General features: G+C 44.8%; 1 long non-coding RNA gene and 2 pseudogenes across 1 annotated transcript; 2 read left to right on the top strand and 1 right to left on the bottom strand.

Annotated features, from left to right (window-relative positions):
• The first annotated feature begins 436 nt into the window (after positions 1-436).
• LOC123062364 (probable LRR receptor-like serine/threonine-protein kinase At1g51810) lies at positions 437-10,730 on the top strand (annotated as a pseudogene).
• A 557-nt stretch (positions 10,731-11,287) lies between these two features.
• Positions 11,288-22,074, bottom strand: LOC123062369 (uncharacterized). The gene is made up of 3 exons (XR_006429640.1): positions 21,723-22,074; positions 11,421-11,574; positions 11,288-11,331 (listed from the first exon to the last, which is right to left on the bottom strand). It is a non-coding gene; the product is annotated as an uncharacterized lncRNA (long non-coding RNA).
• On the top strand, positions 11,422-21,503 carry LOC123062365 (probable LRR receptor-like serine/threonine-protein kinase PAM74; annotated as a pseudogene).
• Positions 22,075-26,254: the final 4,180 nt, after the last annotated feature.

Below are 26,254 nucleotides of genomic sequence, written 5' to 3'. Positions count from 1 at the left end.
ACGTCGTTGAACTGGCCTTGCAAGTTGTCCTCTTCTTTTTGTCTTGTAACTAGTTGAACTGGCCTTGCAAGTTGACCTCTTCTTTTTGTCTTATAACTACTGAACTACACTTTGTCACTCTTTTTTTTTAATTTAGTACAGAAGTACAGAAGACTGGTTCGGAGCAATGTCAGCTCGCGTGGCTATAGCCTCTAGGAGCGAGCTGCATGCATGATTCGTCCAAATGCACCAATCTTGAGCTCGTACTTCATTATCACGCTGATGGGCAGTACGTCAGCGCAGAGATTGTCAAAGTAAACTCCAGAGCAGGCTGCATTTTCCTTTCTTAGATGATGCTTTCATGATGAGCAAACCGTTCTGTTTCCCCACATTGTTAACCGAGCGCCCAGGCCAAGTCAATCCAAATACTACTAAACTGTGTTACTTGTGTCTGTCTGTCTGCTATATAGCTCGTACACAAGTCATTTGTACCAGATGCGAAGCCTCTTAGTTTTTGCATGATTGCTTCAGAACACTGCAGGAACCGAGGAATACATGGTGATCAGCTTCAGTTGCTCGGCAAGTAGAAGACCGACACGGAGCTTGGCCTTGCTGTTCATCCTGGTCGTGATGAAGACTCCAGTCCATGGGCAGTCTACTTCGGGTAATACAAGCTTCACTTATCGATCCTCAACCTCTTCAGCCCCTGCTCCATCTGCACATTTCAGTTTACTTCAGTTCAGCTCAGCGTGTAACTTAAGAAATCCCACTTAACTGAAATCTTAACAATAAACGTATTTACTAGCTACTCCTACTGAATATCTAGTCACAGCAGTCATGATCTTCGTATAGATCTTAAACTCGAAACGCACGAAACTGATACATATTCTCCGTGTGCAGAGTTCGTAAGCATCGATTGTGGAAACAATAGCACCTACTACGACACCATAACAGAAATACAGTACGATTCTGACAGTGGATTTGCCGAGGGCGGTTTGAGTCACAAAATTTCAGCGGAGTTCATGGCTGGTGCAGGGAATGAGCAACAAAAAACCCTGAGAAGCTTCCCTGACGGTCCACGAAATTGCTACACGCTGCCATCCACCATTGGAAAAAAGTTTCTGTTGAGGGCTATGTTTACTTACGGCAACTACGACGGGTTGAACAGGACTATGGACGGATCTCCGTTTTTATTTGGGCTCCATATCGGTGTCAATTTCTGGGAGGCGGTGAACTTGACAAGTGTGGATCCAACACTCACGATATGGAAGGAGGTGATCACCGTTGCTCCGGCCAACTTGGTGTTCGTCTGTCTGATAAACTTTGGTACAGGGATTCCGTTTGTGTCTGCTCTGGAGTTGAGGCCACTTGAAGATCTGATGTACCCTTTTGTGAATACTTCAGTGTCAGTCAGCTACTTTAGACGAATCAGATTTGGTCAAGCCACTGAAATTATCACAAGGTGAGACAGGACTGGCGTCCATAATTTGATTGGATCACAATTATAAATGTCAATGGTTTTAAATTCGGTTTCCTGAATCCTGCAATAGCTTCTAACAAAAAATAATACATGCTAGTAGTACATTTTAAGGTGACAAAAAATTGGGATGCCAGTTCCCATATCAAGTGCCTTTAAGTAAAGACCAAAAGAGTAGTTTGTTTTTGGCTTTGTGCTAGCTATTTACTTGTTTTCCCTTGTCATTGTGTGCAATAAAGATATCCAACGGACAGTTACGACCGGTTCTGGGAGAGTTGGCCCCAAAACTCCTACCCCTGGATCAGCGTAAACACCAGCGGTCGAGTGAGGAGGCTACCTGGCAACCATGCCTTCCAGGTACCAGAGGGCATCCTCCAGCAGGCCACAACCCTAGACACGAACTACTCCTACTTCGAGATCAAAATGGGAGTGGGTCCCAACCTGGACCCTAAGAACCTGCAGCTTCTCCCGATCTTCCACTTTGCCGAGATCAACCTCAGCAACCAGAACAGGAGGTTCAACATCTACAGCGACAATGACTTGCTGTTCCGAGACTTTGCACCTTCGCGACTCAGAGTGGACAGCATGTACGGGAACGGGCGGTTCTTGCACAATCCTACAGCGACCTTCCTCCTGAACAAGACACGCAGGTCAAGGCTCCCTCCGCTCATCAACGCGTTTGAGTTGTACACTCTCGTCCGGATGGATAACCTCACCACTGACTCCAACGACGGTAAGATACAATGTACTATATAATGTGTGCATTACAACTTGCCATGTCGGTTGATTCACATTATTATCATGCAGTTTATTCAGTTGGTTGAACTGCTTAAACAACACCTCCGGCCATCTTCTAGAGGATGTTTTTTTTCTAATCCACTTGTCGATGATTTGGCCTCGTTGCCTTGCATCAACTTCAGTAAAGATAGTAGTGTGCGTCACATGGATGCAGAGGCCAGGGGTTTCAACCTCCTTGGAAAATACCAATCTTACATCACAGTTTCGTCTCTTTTAAAAATTATAAGCTCCCATACCCAACATATACAGTTTTTTTATTCCGTTCCTATTTATTTCCTCTTTTGTTTCTATAGTGCACTACATGAAAGAAGTCAAGAAGCGCTACAATTTAGCAAGAAAAAACTGGAATGGTGATCCATGCTCCCCAAGAGAGTATTCCTGGGAAGATTTGACTTGCGACTACCCTAAAAGCAACCAGAATCCGAGAATTGTTGCAATGTAAGAACAAAACCAGGACTTGTACCATATACATTTTGAAATCTAAATATCATGATTCAGTATATATATTAAGAGACTCAGTCACAGGTCTTACTGGCTAAGATCTTGAAAACACATGTAATTTAGTGTAAACCGAACCACAGAAAGATACTTAAATAATCTTAAAATGGATGTTAGTTCGATGCTAGCACTAGATTAATGGCTTGTATTACAATACATTGTTGTTTTTGCAGAGATCTGTCTGCCAATGGACTAAAAGGTGGTCTAGCTATATCATTCATGAACATTTCATCGCTAGAAAACTTGTAAGTGATGCCTACCGCATAATATTGATGGGCTAAATGAGATTATGTTTGACATCTTTGTGACCCTAAGTGAAAAACATATATAGGGATTTATCACACAACAATTTGACGGGGGCTATTCCAGACTACCAAATAAATTCACTTAAAGTTCTGTAAGCTTCTCTCCTCATAAAATCTTTGGTTGAGCATATAAATTTTAGAAAATGATTTTATATATTATTTTACAGAAATTTGTCAAATAACCAGCTCGATGGACCAATCCCTGATTCTATTCTTCAAAGATTTCAGGACGGCCTGCTTGAATTAAGGTTTCGCATGCTCTGTTACACAATCGCTTCTTTTAATTGCAGGAATAGGCTCAACCCATGATTGGTTACTTGTCATTAAAATAATATCAAGATTTAGCAAACATTCTTTGCGTATACGATGTAAACACATTGTTTAGAAAACATTTGGTTCGGAGTCACACTTTACCAAACTAGAGTTAACAAGTTTGACCTTTTCTGGCCACTGTTTGGTAGCATCATACTTGTGGCACGCCACACTTTTCTAGCGCCATGCCACAGCTACTCCACTTGTTGTATGAATGAACTCTTACCAAATTTCACAAAGTCATGCTAGCCAATTTGGGTGCCACAAGAAGTGTGTAAAGCCATACTTTCACAGAGCATTGTATTGTTCCAAACATGCCCTCAGTTACATGTACTCCTTATCTACTATAAATGCTTCGTTATCCATGGGCTCTCAACATAAGTAGATAAGGACCTATGTAACTGCATGTGATTTTCAACCACGAAGTTTATTCACTTAGAGTGCATAGATGAGAAATAATGAAGTTGTTTGTTCATAGTGCAACATGTTTAGTAGGTTAGTTGTGTTAGAAAACGTAGGCACCTTCTAATCATAATTTTATAAAACTATTGTAGCTAGGATCTTATGAGATGATTTTTGTTGTTGTATATGTTGCATAATTGTGCCACCAGATTACAAGGCAATCCCATATGCTCAAAAGTCAATGATACATACTGTTCAAATAAGAAGAACACCACACCTACTGTGCTCATTGCTGTCATAGTTCCTGTCGTACTGGTATCCCTCCTTGTAGTGATGTGCATACTCTGGAAGTTATGCTGGAAAGGTAAAAGAAAATTCTATGTTTTATTCCCTCAATTCGATAGGTGGTAGATATTGGACAACAGATTCATACCTAAATTTCATGTAAAACACAACATTTTGACACGGCAGGGAAGTCGGGAGACCATGAGGATTATGCTATGTATGAAGACGAAACTCCCCTACATATTGATATTAGACGGTTCACGTACGCAGAGCTGAAGCTCATTACAAGCAACTTCCAATCAATCATTGGAAAAGGAGGTTTCGGTATCGTTTATCATGGCACACTTGAATATGGTGATGAGGTAGCTGTGAAGGTGCTTATGGAGACATCAATAGCAGATTCCACAGACTTCCTCCCTGAGGTATACCACAAAACAAACTAGGTCAAATCAATGCTTTCTTCAATAGAAAGCAAATAATGTCTGCAAGACATCTAAAACCCTTTAGGCCATACTTGGATCGCCGTTTCGGAGCGCAATACGCCCGTATTAGTCGGAACCGGAAAATGAAACATACGATTCCGTAATTGGCGCTTGCTTCGTCTTTTTTTGTTGTTTCCTTTCCGCCCGGTTTTAGTGTTATGCCCGGAAAAATCGTCAAACCTTGGGAGCTCCCACTTAAAATCTCGGCTGTTTTGGTTGCGGCAAGTACATTACCGGTGTAAAAGTAATACGGGTGGAAAGTTATGCCATGCTCCCAAGAGGGTCCTTGCAGAGTCCATATCAAATAAAGTGATGCAATTGGCATCATCTCTAGGATATTTGATACTTATATCTGTTGCTGCAGGTGCAAACCCTGTCCAAAGTTCATCACAAGAACCTCGTGACTTTGCAAGGATATTGCCAGAACAAGAAGTGTCTAGCACTCGTTTATGATTTCATGCCCAGAGGAAATCTTCAACAGCTTTTAAGAGGAGGTTTGCCTCTTAATCTCTCCTAGTGTTTATATGAAGCATAGTTGACTAACTTTTATTCGACATTTACAGAGACCATTTGTACTTTAACTCGATAAATTCAAATCACTCAATCAAAACTAATATTTGTTCGCTCTGAAAAGCAAGTTAACCAGTTCGGAGTTTCACATTCTAAGAAACCAACTACACAGGGACCCAGATGCCAACAGCTTTCATTAACAACTTGGGAACAACAAGAACAACAAGATCTCGCAACCAATAGTCCCAAACAATTTGGGGTAGGCTAGAGCTGAAACCCATAAGATCTCGCAACCAACTCATGGTTCTGGCACATGGATAGCTAGCTTCCACACATCCCTGTCCATGGCTAGTTCTTTGGTGATACTCCAGTCCTTCAGTGCTCTCTTTATGGACTCCTCCCATGTCAAGCTCGGTCTACCCCGACCTCTCTTGACATTATCAGCTGCTTTAGCCGTCTATTGTGCGACTGGAGCTTCTGGAGGCCTCCGCTGAATATGCCCAAACCATCTCAAACGATGTTGGACAAGTTTCACTTCAATCGGTGCTACCCAACTCTATCCCGTATATCATCATTCCGGACCTGGTCCTTGTGTGGCGACACATCCATCTCAACATGCGCATCTCCGCTACACCTAACTGATTCTTTGTCACACTTGTCATTCTTCTGAAGCGGTGCTCAATGACTCTTTCTCATAGCTTCATTGTATGGCTCATCAACTTAATTCTATGGTAGTTAGTACAACTTTGAGCATCCCCTTGTTCTTGAATATTGGTACTAATATACTCTGTCTCCATTCTTCTGGCATCTTGTTTGCCCGAAAAATTAGGTTGAAAAGCTTAGTCAGCCATACTATCGCTATGTCTCCGAGGCCTCTCCACACCTCAATGGGGATACAATCAGGGCCCATCGCCTTGCCCCCTTTCATCCTTTTTAAAGCCTCCTTGACCTCGGACTTCTGGATTCGCCGCACAAAATGCTTGCTAGTATCATCAAAGGAGTTGTCCAATTCAATCTTTGAGTTCTCATTCTCCCCATTGAACAACTTGTCGAAGTACTCCCGCCATCTATGCTTAATCTCCTCACCCTTCATCAGGAGTTGGTCTACTCCATCCTTGATGCATTTGACTTGGTCGACATCCCTCATCTTCCTCTCTCAAATCTTGGCCATCTTATAGATGTCCCTTTCACCTTCCTTCGTGTCTAAGCGCTGGTAGAGGTCCTCATACGCCCGACCCCTTGCTTCACTCATAGCTCGCTTTGCGGCCTTCTTTGCCACCTTGTACTTCTCTATGTTGTCTGCACTCGTATCAAGTAAAGGCGTCTGAAAGAAATATTTCTTCTCCTTAATAGCCTTCTAGAGATCATCTTTCCACCACCATGTATCTTTAGCTATGCTTCCACTTCCCCTGGACACTCCAAACTCCTTTAACGCCATCTTACGAATGCAAGTTGCCATCTTCATCCATGTATTGTGTACATCACCTCCTTCCTCCCAAGGGCCCTCCTTAATGACCCTCGCCTTGAACACCTGAGCCACACCCCCCTTGAGCTTCTACCACTTCATCCTAACGACTTTGGTGCGCTTATCCCGCTAGACACGAATACACGAAGTCAGCCACCACAAGCTTAGGCTAAGGGACAACACTCTCTCCAGGTATCACTTTACAATCTAGGCAAGCACTCCTGTCTTCTCTTCTTGAGAGGATGAAATCAATCTGGATAGAGTGTTGACCACTACTAAAAGTCACTAAATATGATTCTTTCTTTTTAAACAAGGTGTTGGCTACAATAATGTAGTAGGCTAGAGCAAAGCTTAAGACATCTTCTTGATTCCCAATGCCATAGCCAAAGCCCCCATGCAACCCTTCAAAACCCGTGTTAGATGTACCCATGTGGCCATTGAGGTCTCCTCTTATGAAGAGCTTCTCGCCAATAGGTACACTCCTAACCATGTCATGGCCTTCCTAGAACTCCCTCTTGGTGTTCTCATTGTGGCCTTCTTGCGGAGCATACACATTGATAACATTGAGAACTAAGTCCCAACTACTAGCTTGACCAAGATAATCCGGTCCCCACGCCTCTTTACGTCTATCACTCCATACTTGAGGCTCTTACTGATCAAGATACCTACTCCACTTCTATTTGCAGTTGTCCCCATGTACCACAGCTTGAAGCCGGTATCCTCCACCTCCTTCGCCTTCTGTCCCCTCCATTTAGTTTCTTGGACGCAAAGGAAATCAACACCTCTCCTCACCGCTGTATCAACTAGCTCCAGAAGCTTACCTGTCAGGGACCCTACGTTCCAGCTACCTAGGCGGATCCTCCTAGGCTCGGCTAGCTTCCTTAACCTTCGCATTTGTCGAGTCAAATGCGAAGACCCTTGCTCATTTTCCACTACACCCGGGCGTCGATGTAGCGCCCCACTAAGGATACGACGACCCGATACTTGCTCACTTGCCACCGTATTTAGATCTAGATATGGCGCGCCACCAGGAGGGTGACGGCCCGGCCCTTACCCATTTGACACCACACCTGGGTTCCGATATGGCGCGTCGCTTAGATGGTTCCGTCCCAACGATTTTCTTTTGGGAATCACCATCAATATATTGTGCATCCATAAAAATAAAATTGGACAGGACCTAGTTGTAAGTACAAAATTGGAACTCTAAAATCAAACTATTCTGCCTTTGACATAGTACTGCAATCAGGTTTTTGAAACTGAATCTCCTTGTTGAAGGTATAGTTGATTACCTAGATTGTAATTGCTGCTGCTAGTCAATACAGTTGAGTTGGTAGGCCTAACTTGCTCTGTATAGATATTTGACTAACAAGTGAGGCAACCATAGCTACATCCTAGAGCTGCATATACTTAAAGCCTTAACCATGACATGGCCATCGAACAAGTTTGGGCTACCACGGTTAAACTATTATTTCAAAAGCATGGCATGATAGTCACAAACTATAAACATGTACATCTTTCAAAGGCCAGTAAGAAACAAAGGAACAAGAAAAATATGTATAATTGGATTTGTATAAAAAAATGCTCTGGTAAAGCGAATAAAATGTTGTGGACATTAGTATACATTGACTCAAAGCAGAATCAAATGCACTGAGGTCGGCTGGCTGGAAATATGTACAATTGGTACGAGAGACACCCAATCAGATTCAAAAATGAAGGACTTGACTAGGAAGAGTTCAGGAAGGAAACAACTTGAACTGGGAAAGATGAGTTACAGATAGAATTATGAAAGCTTAATTAGGAACAGTAAGGATTAAGAAAGTATGAATTCAGATATTCATATTAGAGGGTTTCTAGTTAAGAGTACAACACCATGGGTGTCAAGTTAGGAGGTATTATATTCGCAAAAAAATAGGAGGTACTACCCCTGTTCCTATATTCACTGCAAGATGTCTTATATTTAGGAACAGAGGGAGTATTATATTCTCAAAAAAAAAGTTAGGAGGTCATGTATGGTTTGGGAAACAGTCAATAATGATCAATCTATTCTCCAAGTTATTCTCTTGTCTAAACCTATGTCTACCTAATCCCTCACAGACATGCCGTCTGACTATCTTCGGCATGGTAGTTACCTTGTTGTGGATCAAGCTTCACAGCAGAAAAGGACTTAGATTTTAATAGGACAATGGATGCTATGGACCTATGGTTAATCATTGTGTGTGTGTCCATCATTGCCAGCTTAAATATGTGCAGAGAGTCAATCTAAGAAAATATGTGCAAGTATTAGAAAAACTGGTATTTATGCTATCATGCACGAATGGCAGTATGGCACTTACATTAATTTGGTATGTACTGATGCAGGAGATAACAGTCTGAATTGGGAACAACGACTTCATATTGCACTTGATGCTGCACAAGGTCCGTATTTCAGTTGCGTGTTTGCCCATGTATGTATGTGTGAGTTTTCTTTCTTTTGAGGTCATGTGTGTGTTGACAAAGTACGCGTTTTGATAAACTACAGGACTTGAGTATTTACATGAGTTATGCATCCCAGCAATAGTGCACAGAGATGTGAAGACCCCAAACATCCTTCTAGACAAGAATCTGGTGGGGGTAATATCTGATTTTGGGCTTTCGCGGGCTTTTAGCGATGCTCACACACACATATCTACTGTTGCTGCTGGGACTCTTGGCTACCTCGACCCTGAGTACCATGCAACTTTCCAACTCACTGTCAAGACAGACGTTTACAGCTTCGGCATTGTGCTCTTGGAGATCATCACCGGCCAACCCCCAGTCTTTATGGACCCTCAAACTGTCCACCTACCAAATTGGGTGCGGCAAAAGATAGCTAGCGGCAGCATTGACAATGTCGTAGACAAGAGGCTGCTAGATGGGTACGATGTCAGTTCCCTGCAGAGTGTGGTAGACCTTGCCATGAACTGCGTTGAAAACGCAGCCATCGAAAGGCCAACCATGACTGAGGTTGTTTCAAGGCTGAAAATGTGCTTGCCGGCGGTTCCAAGGTTGCTCCAGTTAACGATTTCCGGAGTTCCAACAATAAGCAACGAGGGGAACTTCCACTCTGATCATGCCGGCAGGATGTCAGAGACAAGCCTCTTATCTGGACGGTGAAACGAAAACGCCTATTATGTTATTGTCGCGTCCGCTTAGATAATGTTTGGTAATTTTCTTAACAGCATCGTCATTGATCGTCCTTAGACTGGAGTTCAGCAATTATCAGTTTCAGTTTCAGTTTCTAATACTGCTCATTTACTACCGGTAATAGACAAGCATGAAGCATCCCCTTCCATTTGAGAACTCGGTGGTTGATTAATCGGTACTCGTACATTAAGTCCACACCCATCCGGATAAGTGGTCTGCTTACACATTGTTGCTTAAGAATTCCGCTTTTTATTCCCCAATCTCTCTCGCTAGGTCGTGGATTCAAATCAAAGTACTCCCTCCGTTCCGAATTACGAGTATTTGTTTGTTCTACCAAACCATCCAAGCATGTTCGGAGTTTGTCGGCTAACACAAAATTATATGGCATGGTACGCGAGTTGGCGCCTGACGGCCTGAGGACCTGAGCTATCAAAAGGGAAGAAATGCAATCATATCACATGCCTAGCTCTCGGCGCTATTCCTCGATTTGTCCGCGAGGTGCAGCACCTCCGCCCCCTCCCAATCGGCCTCCGCCTCGAAACCGGAGCTGGAAGAGATTGGGGGAAGCACAGCAAGCTTTTTTCCGACGGATGGCCGTGGCGCGTGCCCTGGGGTGTGGAGTCGAAGTGGGCGGCGCCGGCGACCATTGCCGTGCCTGACGGCGAAGGGCCTACGGCCTTGTAACGGGTCTTCCCAAATCTGGGCCGATACCCTTTTCTAGCGCCAGAGCTATTTATCGCCCACTGCGAGGCAAGAGCTCCGGCTCGCCTCTGGGGCGGGGGCTACAGGGCCAGCCAATACTGTAGCAGAGGACGCGTATTTTTTTCTTCCCTCTGTGATTTCTTAATGATTTTTTTCACTGTTTGCAGCGGTTTTATTTTTATTTTCTCTGGTTTTCTTCATTTTTTATTTTTTTAATCCTTTGTTTTTCCTTTTTCCTTTTTTTCTTTTCTAATACATGTATACATTTTTCTGTACACATTTTTTGAATACATCAGGAACATTTTATACAAGTATTTGCAATGAATAAGATTTTTTTCAAATGTATGTTTTGATATCTATTTATTCATACACATTGTATATTTTTGTGTGCATATAAAATACATTTTTATACATGTTTAACAATTTTCAAATACATGAATAATATTTCTTCATAAACATGTTTTTAATTTTTTTTAATAAGTGTTCAACATTTTTCAAATACACGTTGAATACATATTTTTAAATAATACGAGTACAAAACATTTTTTTACCGCAACGTCGTTGAACTGGCCTTGCAAGTTGTCCTATTCTTTTTATCTTGTAGCTACTGAACTACACTTTGTCACTCTTTTTGTAATTTAGCACAGAAGACTGGTTCAGAGAAATGTCAGCGCGCGTCGCTGTAGGCTGTAGGAGCGAGCTGCTTGCATGATTCGCCAAAATGCACGAATCTTCAAACTGGCACTTCGTTATCACGCTGATGGGCAGTACGTCAGGGCAGAGATGTTAAACTAAAATCCATGGCAAGTTGCACTTTCCTTTCTTAGATGATTGCTCTCACGAGATGGTTACCTACTGATGAACAGACCGCTCTGTTTCCCCACATTGTTAATGGAGTGCCGATGCCAAGTCAATCCAAATCCTGTAGTACTAAACTGCGTTGCTTGTGTCTATCTGCCAAATAACTCGTACATAAGTCATTTGTAGCCTCTTAGTTTTGCATGATTGCTTCAGAACAGAACATTGCATGAACCGAGGAATACCATGGTGATCAGCTTCGGTTGCTCGGCACGTAGAAGGCCGACATGGATCTTGGCACTGCTGCTGCTCATCCTGATCACGATGATTCGAGTCCATGGCCAGTCTTCTACCTCTGGTAATGCTTTTCTCTTCTAGATCCCTGCTCCTCTGTAAGCTCTGCATGCACAGTTCAGTTTACTTCAGTCCAACTTAAGAAATCTCAGTTTACTAAGATCTTAACACTCACATATTATTAGCTATTGGGTCCCTAGTCGCACAGGTTTTGATCTTTGAGCATATCTTAAACTTCAAGCACATGAAATCGATACATATTCTCCGTTATGCAGGATTCATAAGCCTCGACTGTGGGTACAGAAACACTAGCCCCTACAAGGACAGCGTCATACGAGGAATACAGCTCCTGTCCGATGTTGGATTCGTCGAGGGAGGTTTGACCCACCAAATAGCAGCAGAGTTCATGTCTGGTGCGGTATATGAGAGCCAAAAAACCTTGAGGAGCTTCCCCAACGGCTCACGGAATTGCTACACGCTGCCATCCACCACTGGTAAAAAGTTTTTGCTGAGGGCCTTGTTTACTTACGGAGACTACGATGGGTTGAACAGGACTGTGGACGGGACTTTGTTTCTGTTTGGGCTCCATATCGGCGTCAATTTTTGGGATACGCTGAACTTAACAAATATGGATCCATCAAACACATTATGGAAGGAGGTGCTCACCGTTGCTCCGGGCGACTCTGTGTCAGTCTGCCTGATAAACTTCGGTTTAGGGACTCCATCCGTGTCTGCGTTGGAGCTGAGGCCACTGCTAGATGCGATGTACCCTTTTGTGAATACTTCCGTATCAGTGGGCTACTTTAGACGGATCAGATTCGGTGAAGCCACTAACTTTATCACAAGGTGAGACTGACATCAATCATATTTTTGGATCATAACTGAATTATGCCTGTCAATGGTTTTAAAATCTGTTGGCCTGTCAATGCTCTTATGCTTTCTGAATCCCACAACTACTTCTAACAGAAAACAAAGTACATCTCAACTTGCCAAGAATGTGAGATTACCAGCTCCAATGGAACCAAAAGGCAGTGGTATCGTGCTAGCTAGCTATTTACATGATTTCCCTTGTCTTTTGTGTGCGATGCAGATATCCAGTGGACCCTTACGACCGGTTCTGGGAGCAGTGGGCACTCAATTCTTACCCCTGGATCAACCTGAACACTAGCAGTCAAGTGGAGATTCTCCCTGGCGACGACTACTTCAATGTGCCGATGGCCATCTTCCAGAAGGCCACGACCCTAGACACGAACTACTCCTCATCGTGATTAACGCGTCACTGGGTCCCAATGTTGTTCCCGAGAGCGTCCGCCTTCTCCCAATCTTCCACTTTGCTGAAATCAGTGGTAACAACATGCAGAGAAGCTTTGACATCTACAATGCCGGCGATGTACTACATCGGGGCTTCTCCCCGTCGCGATTACAGGCCAGTAGTTTGTACAACAGTGGGCAGTTCTTGTATAATGGCGATGCAGTGTACACCCTGAACAAGACGCGCGGCTCGAGCCTCCCCCCGCTCATCAACGCGTTCGAGGTGTACTCACTCCTTCGGAAGGAAAACTTCACCACTGACTCCGAGGATGGTAAGACCGATCATCGATCTGGATATTGCACACTTATTACACATATACATTTATGACACATATGTCATGTATGTGGTACATTCGCATTATCATCATGCAGTATATTCACCTGCTTAAACTGCCTGAAGAGTATCTACAGATTCCTGCTTTTAAACAATCTAGCACAGTTATTTGCGTGGGCTATGCTTTAGTCACCTCTTACTTATAGTTTTAATAATCTAATTCTTAAAAGAAGAGTATATACATTTGAGATGCCAACGCGGTTTCTTGCTTTTGTTGCAAACTGTTACATAGTTATTATTGTTAAGGAGTATTAGTATTGGTCTAGGAGTCCTTATTAGTCTATGTTTAGTTTCCTTGCACCTCAAGTCATGTGTAATATATATATGCCTCTTGGGCCTTCAATAAAGATAAGTTGCTTTCCTAACATGGTATTAGAGCCTAGGTTTAGGTCTCCGGACGCCGCAACTCGTCCTTGCGATCCATTTTTTTTTCTCGATCGATCTGTTTTTCTCTGGATCGATCTCGTCTTCCATGGCACCACCAGCCCCGCGATCCGCCTGGCGCCTTGACTGCTCGCCCAGCTGCTTCGGCGTGGGCACCTCGTGGGCCGCTACCTGCCCCTGGATCGATGGCGGCTGCCTCAGATCGGGACCATCGCCTCCTGTGCGCTCGGCTGGGGCGCTCGGCTGGAAGCACCTCCAGGCTCCAGGAAGGCTCCGCTCCACGTGCAGGCCCGCCCGTACAGCTCCAGCAGCCTGCGTGTTGCTCTCCTGCAGCTGCAGGCTTCTGTCCGCACACGTTTGCCTGCAGCTGGATCTCATCTTGGCCAACGCTGCTGCTTCCTGTCGACCGCGTGTGCCCCTGCTGGCTGGCTGCTGCTCTGCTCCCGCACGTCCATCTGCGTGCTGCTGTTGTTCCGCTGCCCTTTGCTGCTCTACTCAGCTGATGCGTTCTGCTAGCCTACTTGCTAGTTGATGCGTTCCTGCTAGCCTATTTGCTAGCTGCCGCTGCTGATCTTTTAGTCATTGCATTAGTCTGGCATGTGCTTTTTCTATATTTTTCGCTGCGTCCACCAAATTCGTTGATATTTTGTGTTTTCTCATGTCATGTGAGTCCACCATACCTATGTCTGTCAGCCTTTTTCTGGTCATTGTCCTCTCTATAGGATTTCTGTGGCCTCTCTTTGCATTGTTGATCTAAGCCCATTCCCTTGCCAAACTATGAATGACACATTTCCAAGAGAAACCAAACTAATCCTAGAGAATCCAAGAAAACCTAGACATGTACATTTAAACATGCCAAGCCCAAAAAATAGTACTTTGAGTATGGCATAAGATTTAATCGTATTATATCCTTTGATTTACAAAAAAAATGTTTGGTATTAACGTTTAGATTTAAGCTGCTTTGGATATTTTTAATATAGACTACGTACGGACTGAAATAAGTGAACACACTAAAATGTGTCTACATACATCTGATTCAGGAAAAGTTAGACCATATTATAATTTGGAACGGAGGGAGTTGTTTTAAAGTACCACACTTTTGTGTGTGTGTGTGTCTGTTGGGTGGGGTGGGGGGCCTTCAATGTTGTGTTGATTGTATCTATTACTTTGTGCTGGGGTCATTGCTTGCACTCGGTTCCATCCATTTGTGCTTCATTTTCATCCCTAGATAGTATCATAGACTAGTATCATGCACAAAATCTCAATACCAGATTGTAGCTAGGATCTACTAATTAACTTTTCTTGTTTGACGTGTTATGATACTAGAATCTTCTCACATCCTTAATTGCAGTGCCACATCCTCTTTTTGCTTAGGTGGCAGTGTACTCTTGTGATAGTTCGCAGCCCTACCTTTTACCTTCGACAAAAGAAAATATTGGGTCACTGTTGCAAAAGACTAAAATCCACCATGTAATGTGCAAAGTATATCGTTTCATGTTCTACAATAGCTTGAACAGAGAAGGGTCTATCAACTTAATTTAGGAACAGCATATAGATCCACAAAAATGTAGAGAGAGAAAAAAAGTCATAATTTATGTTCACTTAGTTCATGTCATAGTTTCATGTTCATCAGATGAGGATAGGTAGACTGCATCGCCTTCCAGAAAACATATGATGCATCCCTCTTTTTCTTTCTTTCCCAAAATTTGCAATTAACTGCAAGTATGGTACAAAATTATCATGTGTTGCCACTAGGAGACATTGTAGTGTACAATTGGGAAATCATCTGAAACAAATTTAATGCCAACATTTGGACCTTGCTGGAGCGGGCATTGAGAGATCAGTTCAATGATGCACTAACTGAAAGAGGTGGTAAACCCGTTGTTGAAGTATTACAAGCACTAACCCACACAGGCAGCGGACAATTAAATGACAACTGTGCACCATCTGTGCATGGAAGTAATCCAGTACCACTCTGAGGGACTGTGGATCACCAAACAATTTTGTTGGCACATATAAACATAAAATAAGAAAGCATACATATTTGGAAACGAGACAAATTCTCAATCCTAAAAGGGGAACTGATTATGCTAAAATCTAGTAGCAAGGAGAAACTCCAATAGAAAAAAATGGTTCACTTTCAAGAAAAATCTTGAATTTACAACTTTGCATTGACCATAGCTTTTGTGATTTTTAGTTCAGTATCAAAGTTGTAGCAACACAAGAATTTGACACTATTATGTAATGAATAATTGAGCATACACCTCAAGCTTGTACTATTACAAATTATTAACCATCTAATGGAGATCATTTGGAGATTTATTGCCAAGTCAATCATAGTCCCTTCGTCCCATATTAATTGACACTCAAACAGATATATTTCAGTGCTAGATACATCCGTTTGAGCGTCAATTAATATGGGACGGAGGAACTACTAATTAGAAAATGAACTTGCAATCACATCTCTGTACATTCTTATAGCCTCAAATAGATAATATAAGAACAAACGTACACATGGTATCTTTCTATCAGAAGATGCCAAGTGAACAAAAGGCTGAGTTGTCGTCCCTCAGTGCTAAGTCAAAAAAGAAATGTATTGACTGCTGCGAGTCCAATAAACTACATGGAAATCACAGTATCATCTCCGTCTGCGGTACAATTTGCACATGACACCAGCAACAGTTAACTTTGAATGAAAATACATACAATTAACGCTGAAACAAGCCTCATTAAATACTAGCTGTGGCATCATATATGAGAGATTTTTCTAGTATATTATCGATTTCAATGTTATGTTATTTGAGTGGTCGTAGACAGCAAGCTTGAAGAAAGCGATTTTTGTTTGTTTGTTAAATTTCCTAAAAGTGGTGGTTACATACATGATATAGTGGCCAATGTGGTGATTTGTTGTAATGTACTCATTGTTATATGTTTAGGGAGAATTATGCAGATCTCTGGGCCTGGTTTGTTTAGGTGCGAAGATCTATAGTTGTGATATGTTTAAGTGCAATTATGATAATCTAATGGCTGAGATCTGTTTAGGTACAATTATGGAGATCTAGTGGTTGTGATATGTTTACATACAGTTATGATAATCTAATGGCCATGATCTGTTTATTCGCAGTTATGAACATCTAATTGTCATGATCTGTATAGGTACGTTTATGAAAACCTAACGGTCTTGATTATAAAAGTGCCACCAGACCAATGGCCGAATGTTTTGCCTTTTTTGTGATAGTTTTCGTGTTCACCTTTTTTTTGTATCGTGCTATTTTTCTGTTGTGGTATACTTTTAGTACATAATAGAATAGATGTTAATGACCAAGTTCTCGGTGTGTAGACCCCTAAGGATTCCCGACTCCATTTGACATAGTCAAGATCTTCTTCACTGAAGTTACAGAAACAAGATTATCCTAACTAATTTGTGCACTCAACTTTTGAGTAAACTATATTCTACTCCCTCTGTAAACTAATATAAGATCAGTGATCTACTAATTTGTGCACTCAACTTTTGAGTAAACTATATTCTACTCCCTCTGTAAACTAATATAAGATCAGTGATATATACGATCTTATATTAGTTTACAGAGGGAGTACATGTCAAATGCTAATTAGCCACGAGGAAGACCATAGTAGATAAGTAAACTTATACAATTTATTCAGCCTTATAAAATGAAATGATAATGTATCTTCTTATGCTGTTATTATATCATGCTTAATACTACAATAATCTTATGCCCAACATATATATTTGCCATTAATACAGTCATGTTTGTTTTCATTCTCTTTTTGTTATTGCAGTCAATTACATGAAACAAGTAAAAGCACACTACAATTTGACAAGAATAGACTGGAACGGAGATCCATGCTCCCCAAGAGAGTATACCTGGGAAGGTTTGACTTGCAGCTACTCCAGTAGCAACAAGAATCCAAGGATTGTCCGAGTGTAAGAATGTAACCAGGACCAGTACTCTTATTCCTAATAAACTATATTACTATATACTCAAGTGAGTTCTATAAAAAAACATTTGGTCCATATATTTCCTTCGATTTGCACATATACAATTTTTCTATACATAAAAGGGGTATATTGCAAAAACAGAAAGACTAAGGGCTCCCATGATATTATTTTTATTACACTTGTATTGAAGTATTTTAGAATAATTGATGAGGTATATTGATAATGATAAAAAAAGTATAATCAATTCAGTTAAGAGGTATATCAAAATGTGGGATTACATAGTCCCTTAATTTGGTTCAAACCTGAAGCACAGAAACAATGTCTTAAAAATACATATTAGTTCGGCGCTATCAGAAATGAATGTGGGAGTACTTATTAAGATGAATATCTTGCAGAAATCTGTCTAGCAGCGGACTGGAAGGTGGATTAGCCATATCACTTTTGAACATGACATCACTGGAAAATTTGTATGTGATACCTATGACATAATATTGATGCGCCAAATGAAATCATGTTGGCATCTTTTGTGACCCTAGTAACAAATTATATAACAATCTGGTGGGCACCATTCCAGACTGTCAAATAAAGTCACTAGCAGTTCTGTAAGTCCCTGTGCTGAGCAGTATTTGATTAATGACATAAATTTTACATGAATGATTCCAGCTACTATTTTTCAGTAATTTGGCAAATAACAAGCTCGAGGGACCAATCCCCAGTTATATTCTTCGAAGATTCCAGGCCGGTCTGCTAGACTTAAGGTTTGGTATGCTCTGTTGCACGACTGCTTACTCGATATGATCTGTTGTAACAAGCTGAACAACTGCATCAAAATGAAATTGCTCAACCCAAGGTTGGTTTTATAGATTAATGATGCATACCAATTTAAGGTTTAGCAACAGTCTTTGCACATACAACGTATTAATGCAAGTGCATTGGTTAAAAACAGTTGAGAAGCTAAATGCGTGTTTGGTTCATAACATACTTTGCCAAGCTAGAGTTAGGCAAGTTCGACTTTCTCTAGCTTAATGTCATGCCCCACTTTGTCATACACATAAACTCCAACCAATTTTGAGCTTTTGACTACGTTGTGGTGGCCGATTCGGGCACCACAAAGTGTGGCAAGCCACATTCTGGAGATCATTGTATTGATCCAATCATACCATCAGTTACATTTACTAGCATCTAATAACTACAAATGCTTTATCACCTATGGGCTTTCGATACGAGAGCCAGATACGAATGTACCAGTAATAGTGATCTAGAAACCATGCAGTTTGTTCTTTTAGAGGTTAGTTCTGTTTAGAAGTACTATCAGAAGGTTAGTTGTGTTAGAAAATGGAGGCGCGTTATAATCATAACTGCATAGAGCTATTGTAGCAGATTTTGAGATAACTTAATTATACTTTTATATGTTGTACAGTTGTGTCACTAGACTAGAAGGCAATCCCATATGCTCAAAAGTAAAAGATATGTACTGTTCAAATAAGAAGAAGCACACCACACCTGCCGTGCTCATCGCAGTGATAGTTCCAGTGGTATTGGTATCCCTCCTAGTAGTGATGTGCATACTCTGGAAATTATGCCATAAAGGTAAGCAAACACTCCTCCCCTAAATTCCCTTTTCATCAAGGCAGTGTGCAATAGATATTAGACAATAGCTTCAAACCTTTACTTTCTGACTTTGCAGGGAACTCGGGGGACCATGAGGACTATGCTACATATGAAGAGGAAACTCCCCTACACATTGATATCAGACGGTTCACATATGCAGAGCTGAAGCTCATGACTAAGGACTTCCAATCAATCATTGGAAAAGGAGGTTTCGGTATTGTTTACCATGGCATACTGGAAAATGGTGATGAAGTAGCTGTTAAGGTGCTTATGGAGACATCAATAGCAAAGTCAACAGACTTCCTCCCCGAGGTATAATACGAAAACAAGCCATATCATTGAGTTCTTTACTAGAAAGTAAACTATAAGTTTGCAAGCCATCTAAACAGTTTCCACACTCCATATTCAATAAATTGATGTAATTGGCTTCAGCTCTAGGATGCTTCTAATTATATCCGTTGCCGCAGGTGCAAACATTGTCCAAAGTCCATCACAAGAATCTCGTGACTTTGGAAGGATATTGCCAAAACAAGAAATGCCTAGTACTCGTTTATGATTTCATGCCCAGAGGAAATCTCCAACAACTTTTAAGAGGAGGTTTTTCTCTTAACTTTTCTTAGAAGTTTCTATTCAGCATAGTTGACTACTTGATATAGGTATGGCCAACCTACTTGCAGTTTTGTTATGAACTTACGATCACTAACTTGTATTACAATTTTTACAGGGACCATCTGTACTTTAATTTAGTAAAATTGAATCATTGAATCAAAAATAAAATTTGTTCAGTCTAAAAAGCAAGTTAACCAAGTCAGAGTTTTATTTCCTGCAAAACCAACTAAACAGCGATTCAGATGCCAACAGCTTTGGTTAACCACCTACTACATTTCATATATATAGGGACCATCTATATGCTTTGACATCCTACTGAGCTAAAACTGAATCTCCAGGTTAAAGTTGTAGTTGATTTCCTAGACTGTTATTGCTGCTACTTGTCAATGCAGTTGAGTTGGTGCTGGCGGGCCTAATTATTGTGTTATAGACACTGTACTAAAAGTGAGACGACCATAGCTGCATTTTTAGAGCCGCAGGTTCTAGTCACATAGACTGATAACAAATTGGGGCGACCACAGTTACACTCTCAGAGAAATAACCATGACATGATAATCACAAATTATAGACGTGTAGATCTTTCAAAAACCAGTAAGAAACATAGCAAGAGGCACGTCTTAAATTAATACTTCAATAGCTTAGTTCTCTTGCTAATTAAATCTGTATATAAAGAAGTGCCCTGGTAATGAGAAGGAAAGGCAGTGACCTTTCAAAGATCAAAGGGCCTACGTATGCAGAGTTTTTTTATTCTTAATGCACCAATTGATGGTATGGTTATTGGTGAATAGTTGCATGTGTAACATATCAGCTGTTAGCTTAAATATGTTCAAGCATTACAAAAAACTGATATTTATTCTACCATGCATGTGTCAAACGGTACTTGCATTAATTTGGTATGTTTTGATGCAGGAGATGATCATAGTTTGAATTGGGAACAGTGACTTCATATTGCACTTGATGCTGCACAAGGTCCACATTCAAATATGTGTTTATTACATTTATTTCGTGTATATCTGTGTGTGTTGACAAAGTATGTGTTCCAATAAACTACAGGACTGGAGTATTTACATAAGTCATGCACCCCATCAATAGTTCATAGAGATGTGAAGACCCCCAACATCCTTCTGGACAAGAACCTGGTGAGGATAATATCTGATTTTGGGCTTTCACGGGCCTTTAATGAAGCTCGCACACACATATCTACTGTTGCTGCTGGCACTCTTGGCTACCTTGACCCCGAGTACCATGCAACTTTCCAGCTCACTGTCAAGGCAGATGTTTACAGCTTTGGTATCGTACTCTTGGAGATCATCACTGGCCAGCCCCCGGTGCTGGTGTACCCTCAAACCATCCATCTAACAAACTGGACGCGCCAAAAGATTGCTACAGGCAGTATTCACGAAGTTGTGGACAAGAGGTTGTTGGATCAGTATGATGCCAGTTCTCTGCAGAGTGTGGTAGACCTTGCCATGGACTGTGTCGAAAACGCAGCCATCAACAGGCCGACCATGACTGAGGTTGTTTCAAGGCTCAAACTGTGCTTGCCTGCGGTTCCAAGGTTGTTCCAGTTAGCGATTTCTGGAGTTCCAGCGATAAGCAACGAGGGGAACTTCCAGTCTGATCATGCCGGCAGGATGTCAGAGACAAGCCTCTTATCTGGACGGTGAAACGAAAACGCCTACTGTGTTGGTAATTTGCATCTGCTTAGATAATGTTGGTAATTTGCTTAACTGGCATCGTCATTGATCATACATAGACTGCAATTCAGTAATTATCATATCCAGCTTCAAATACTGCTTGTTTACTACATATACGAGTTTTCAAGCATGACGCGTCCCCTTCCACATTAAGTCCACACAAACCCTAAGACTGCTTACACATTACCGCCTAAGAATTCCGCCTTTTACTCCCCAATCTCTATTGCAAGGATGTGGATTCAAATTGCAGTACTTGTTTCTTCTACCAAATCATCCAAGCATGTCCATGGTACGCGAGTTGGCACCTAAGCTACGAAAAAGTCAGAAATGCAATCACATGACATACCTAGCTCTCGTTGCCCGACCGCCCGCCCGACCGCCCGCCGTCCGCGCCACGGGCAGTTCCCTCGATTTGTCCGCGAGCTGCAGCGCCAGCGCCTGCGCTTCCTCACCCTCTGCCTCCGCCTCGGAACCCGAGCTGTACGGGATATTGGGGCAGCACGTCGCTGCAGCAGAGCAAAGCTGTTGCCAGATCGATGGAAGTGGGGCGGTGCCCTGGGGTGGTGTCGAAGTGGGCGGCGACGGGGGCGAGCCGACCCCGCCGTGCCTGACGGCGAAGCGGCGAGGCCTTAGGGCATCTCCAGCCGCGTCCCAGGAAGGCCTCTTCAGGCGTTTTTTTTTTTTGCACCGGCGCCGAAAAATTGGCCCAGTCACGCCTCCAGGAGCCCGATTTTCGCCGGCCTGGGCTGAAAACAGCGCCGGCGGACCCAGGCCGAACCCGGCACGCTGGGGGGCGTCCGGGGTGCCGGGGCATACTATTTTGGCGCGAAACAGCCGCGGGCCCGCTGCGTCAGCGACACGGCTCTCTTCTCGGCCCTTCGTCATCCTCATCGCCTCGTTTCCCACGGCGAATCAATGCCAAAGCTGCCGCGCTGCCGCGCCGGTCAGTCTGCGTCATTGATGCCTCACGGGCGGCGCAGTGAAGACCGGATGACGCGCGTCCCTCACCCTCCCTCGCCCACCACGCGTACACACGGCGGCACGCGCACGGGCGGCGCCTCGGCCTACATAAGACGCGCCCCAACGCACTCGGCGATCTCACACTCTCTCGTCGTCGTCATTCCTCCCTCTCCTCTCTCTCGCCGTCTCCAGTTCATCACACCAATGGCCGAGCGCTTCCCAGGCGACGGCGCGGCGGCGAACGGCTTCGGCCGCCGCCATCTCCACGAGAACGAGGCTCGCCTCCTTTTCGAGGCCGAGTACCCGGTCCCGCCGGACATGCGGGTGCCCGGGGCATGGAGGATCAGCGCCGGCGGCGTGCCGGTGCCCCCGGTACCCATCGGCGCGGCGCGGCGTGCGGAGATCGCACGCATCCGCCCGTCCCTGTCGCGTGCGACGAGGGAGGGGCCACGGTACGTCCCCGACAGCCCGCTCTGGGAGCCTTATTTCCGCCGTCGTTACGCCGAGCAACTCGAGGCCACCAACGGCGTCGTGCCCTCCGACAGGCTCAACGCCGCCGGCCGGCGTCGGTGGTGGGGCGTGCCCGGGCGCACGTTGGAGGCCGTCCTCAAGTACATCGAGGGCGGCAACACGCCGCGCCTCGAGTACCCCGCTCCCCCGTCCTTCTCACGCCGCCGGGGAAGCTCCTGGACCCCGAGGCGCATGGAGACCGGGGGGGGGGGGTCCTCCTCCTCGTCCGACGGCTCTCCCTGCCTCCACCTCCGCGTCGTCAAGCCGGAGCCCCAGGGCACGCCTGTCAGCGCACGCACCCGCAGCTCCGGCGTCCGCATCGGCGACAACGCCTCCCCCACCGGCCACTTCGTCCTTGTCGAGCCCAAGCCGGAGCCCGGCCTCCCCTCGGAGTACGAGGAGATAGCCCAGCGCGGCTTCTCCGACGAGGACGCCCTACGGTGGGCGCGGGACGACTACCTCCGCGACGAGATGGTCCGGCAGCGCCGGACCCTGGAGGAGATCGCCGCCCGCAAGCATGGGCGCGAGGACGAGCACTGCATCATGGTCCTCGACAGCAACGACGACGACGACGCCCCCGGACCGTCCAACCCGCCGCAACGACCGGGGGAGGGATGCAGCAGGGACGGTGGAGGCGTAGGCGGGGGCGACGACGACGACGGCGGTGACTACACACGGTTCTACCGCCTCCTCGGCATGTAGAACCGCGTGGGCGGGCGGCGAGGGAGACGGCGGGGGTAGCCCGCGGTAGTTTTTCCCTTTTTTGTAAAGTATGTTTAAATTTGAACGAACTCGCCGATGTTTGCATTAAATTTGAGTCATGTTTGCGCCGTATTTGACTTTTTAAAAAACTCGTGGGGGGCCGCGACTGGGGGGCATCACGCCCCCAGTGCGCGGTTTAGCGCCGGTGCGCCCCCAGGGGGCGATTTTTTGCCCCTCCTGGGGGGCCAACGGCTGGAGATGCCCTTACGGGCCAGCTCAAGTAGTTACAGCAGCGCATGCGTCAAAGGCCCAGCCGACAGGCCCAATCTACAGTCACAACACCGAGACCCGACAGGCGTCCTGGTCGGGACATCATGTCTTAGAGGGACTGGGATCAGGTGACATGCGCTACGGTGACATGCACGGTGATATGCGGCTCAAATGCAAATTTAAACATTGCGAAAAAATCTGAAAAAAAATCATGCATGTTCACAGCACATATTAAGATAACCCCTAAAATTTTCAGATCAAAATTCGAAACATACATCGAGAAACGAAAAAGAGAAACTCATATGTGAATAGTCTACAGAGAACCATTCGGGATCTGAAATTTTTAGGGATTATCTTAATATGTGCTGTGAACATGCATGCTTTTTTTCAGATTTTTTCGCAATGTTTAAATTTGCATTTGGGCCGCATGTCACCGTAGCGCATGTCACCTGATCCCAGTCCGTCTTAGAGCATCTCCAGCCGCGTCCCCAACAGACTCTTCCCATGCGTTTTTGCCTCGCCGGCGCCGAAAAAACGGCTCAGTCACGCCCAGAAGCCCGTTTTTTGCCGACTCGGGCCGAAACTGGTGCCGGCGGACCCAGGCCAAACCCGGCGCCCTGCGGGGCGCCTGGGCGCGCCGGCACAAGCGAAAAGGCGCGTGGATCCACCCTGTCGGTCAGTCGAGCGCCTCTTCCCGCCGTTTCATCCCGCTTTTCCCCCACTTTCCTCCCATTCTCTCCATTCCTCCCGCCAATCTTGTGACGTCCGGATAATTAAGCTACAGTGAACCTCTACTAATGATGTCACGTCACCATGATTACTGTGTCAATCTCGTGATGATTTAAATCTCGTTCGAATTCAAATTTAATTTGAAGTCAAATAATCAAAATTTTCAAAAGTTAAAATACAAATATAGGTTGGGTTGCAAATATTCACCAATAATTATTATGAAAGAATTAACATTTTTCAAAATATAAAATTGCCCTTGGATATTAAAACAGTGGAGCAACAACACCTTTTTATCCCACTTGATTATAAACTCATACTAAATAAATTATTTTGAAACCAAACTTGTTGTGACAATGCAAAATAATGTGTGGTAATTAAATGACAAGCTTTTACATTTTTCAAAAGTATTTTTATGCAAAAGGAAAGTGCAAAACAGTAGCTAAGTAAATAAACAGAAAAGTAAACGGAAAATACTAGTAAAAAGAAAAGAAGCCTAATCTACAGGGCCACTAGGCCCAACTAACTAAGCCGGCCCAACCCCGCACTGTCTCCTACCTCTGTTCATCAGGGGAGAGGTGGACGACGACCGACCGTCTGTGGCCGCGGATGGCCACGGGGCGGCCATCTAGGTCCCATGGCGTCCTACTAGGTTGCCCATGCACGCCCTACTAACCCTAGAACCCCAGGACCCCTTTCCCCTCGCTCTTCTCCTCAATCTGAAGAGCCACCCGGCGCGGTTGTCACCATCGCCGCATCGATCCCGCGGCCACCGGCCGCCTCTCGCCTCGCCGGCTTGTCCTCGACCTTCGTCGCCGTCTCATACGCCCTCCGGTGCCACTAGACTGAGTCGGGAGCCACCGCGTCGAGACCCGCACCACCTTCTTCTTCCTCGGCCCTGTTGAGCTTCGCCGACGATTTCGGCACCTCCGAGCCTTCCCGGAGCCCACTAAGCACATCTACAGGCTCGATGTGAGCTCCTCTTTCGATTCCCCTTCTCACCCCCCCTCGAATCTCCTCTTTTTCGTCGTTGTTTTGCCGTGGCCAAAGCTCACAATGGCCGGACTGCCGGAGCTCCGCTCCTGTGCGTACTCGCCCGCTCCCGTCACGACCTTGGCCTCCCCGTGCGTGCCCACTGCTGCGCCCTGCCACACGCCCGGCTCCCTGCCCGCGCTCGTTGCACCCCTGGTTGCAACCGAGGAGACCTGCGCTTGCTGCTGCTCGTCGCGTGCTCAACCACCATGGATGGGAGCTCGAGCTCTTGTGTGTGTGCGCGTACTACTGCCGTGTAGCTGTTGTTGGTGCTTCTTCGATGCTGATGTCTCTTACTGCTCATGTTGCCGCTAGCTCCGGCACCGCCGCCCAGCCGTGCCCCAACCGCCTCTCCCTTGCCGCGCTGGGCCACGCCCCGACCTCACGGCCACACACGCCCACGCTCCGGCCTCGCTGGCCTCACCCGCCTCGCGTGCCCTGCCGCCTCCCACCTGCGCTCCTCCTGGCCGTCATGGCCGCCGGCGCCCCGGGCCACCATCGTTGCCTGTGGGGGCATCGAGCGCTGCTCGGTGGTCGTGGCTGGCTTGGGCCACTACCCCATGGGCCCGACCCCAATTAGTTTAGGGGATAACCCCAATCAGTGCTAATTCCCCCTCCTAATTAATCTATGACATATGGGCCCCAGCGCCCTAAAAATAATAATAAGATTAATTAATT

Source organism: Triticum aestivum, chromosome 3A (genome assembly GCF_018294505.1).
Source record: "Triticum aestivum cultivar Chinese Spring chromosome 3A, IWGSC CS RefSeq v2.1, whole genome shotgun sequence".
In the NCBI taxonomy this organism is placed as follows: Eukaryota; Viridiplantae; Streptophyta; class Magnoliopsida; order Poales; family Poaceae; genus Triticum; species Triticum aestivum.
Note: the sequence above shows the minus strand (reverse complement) of the source record. Positions and strands in the feature narration are given on the sequence as shown.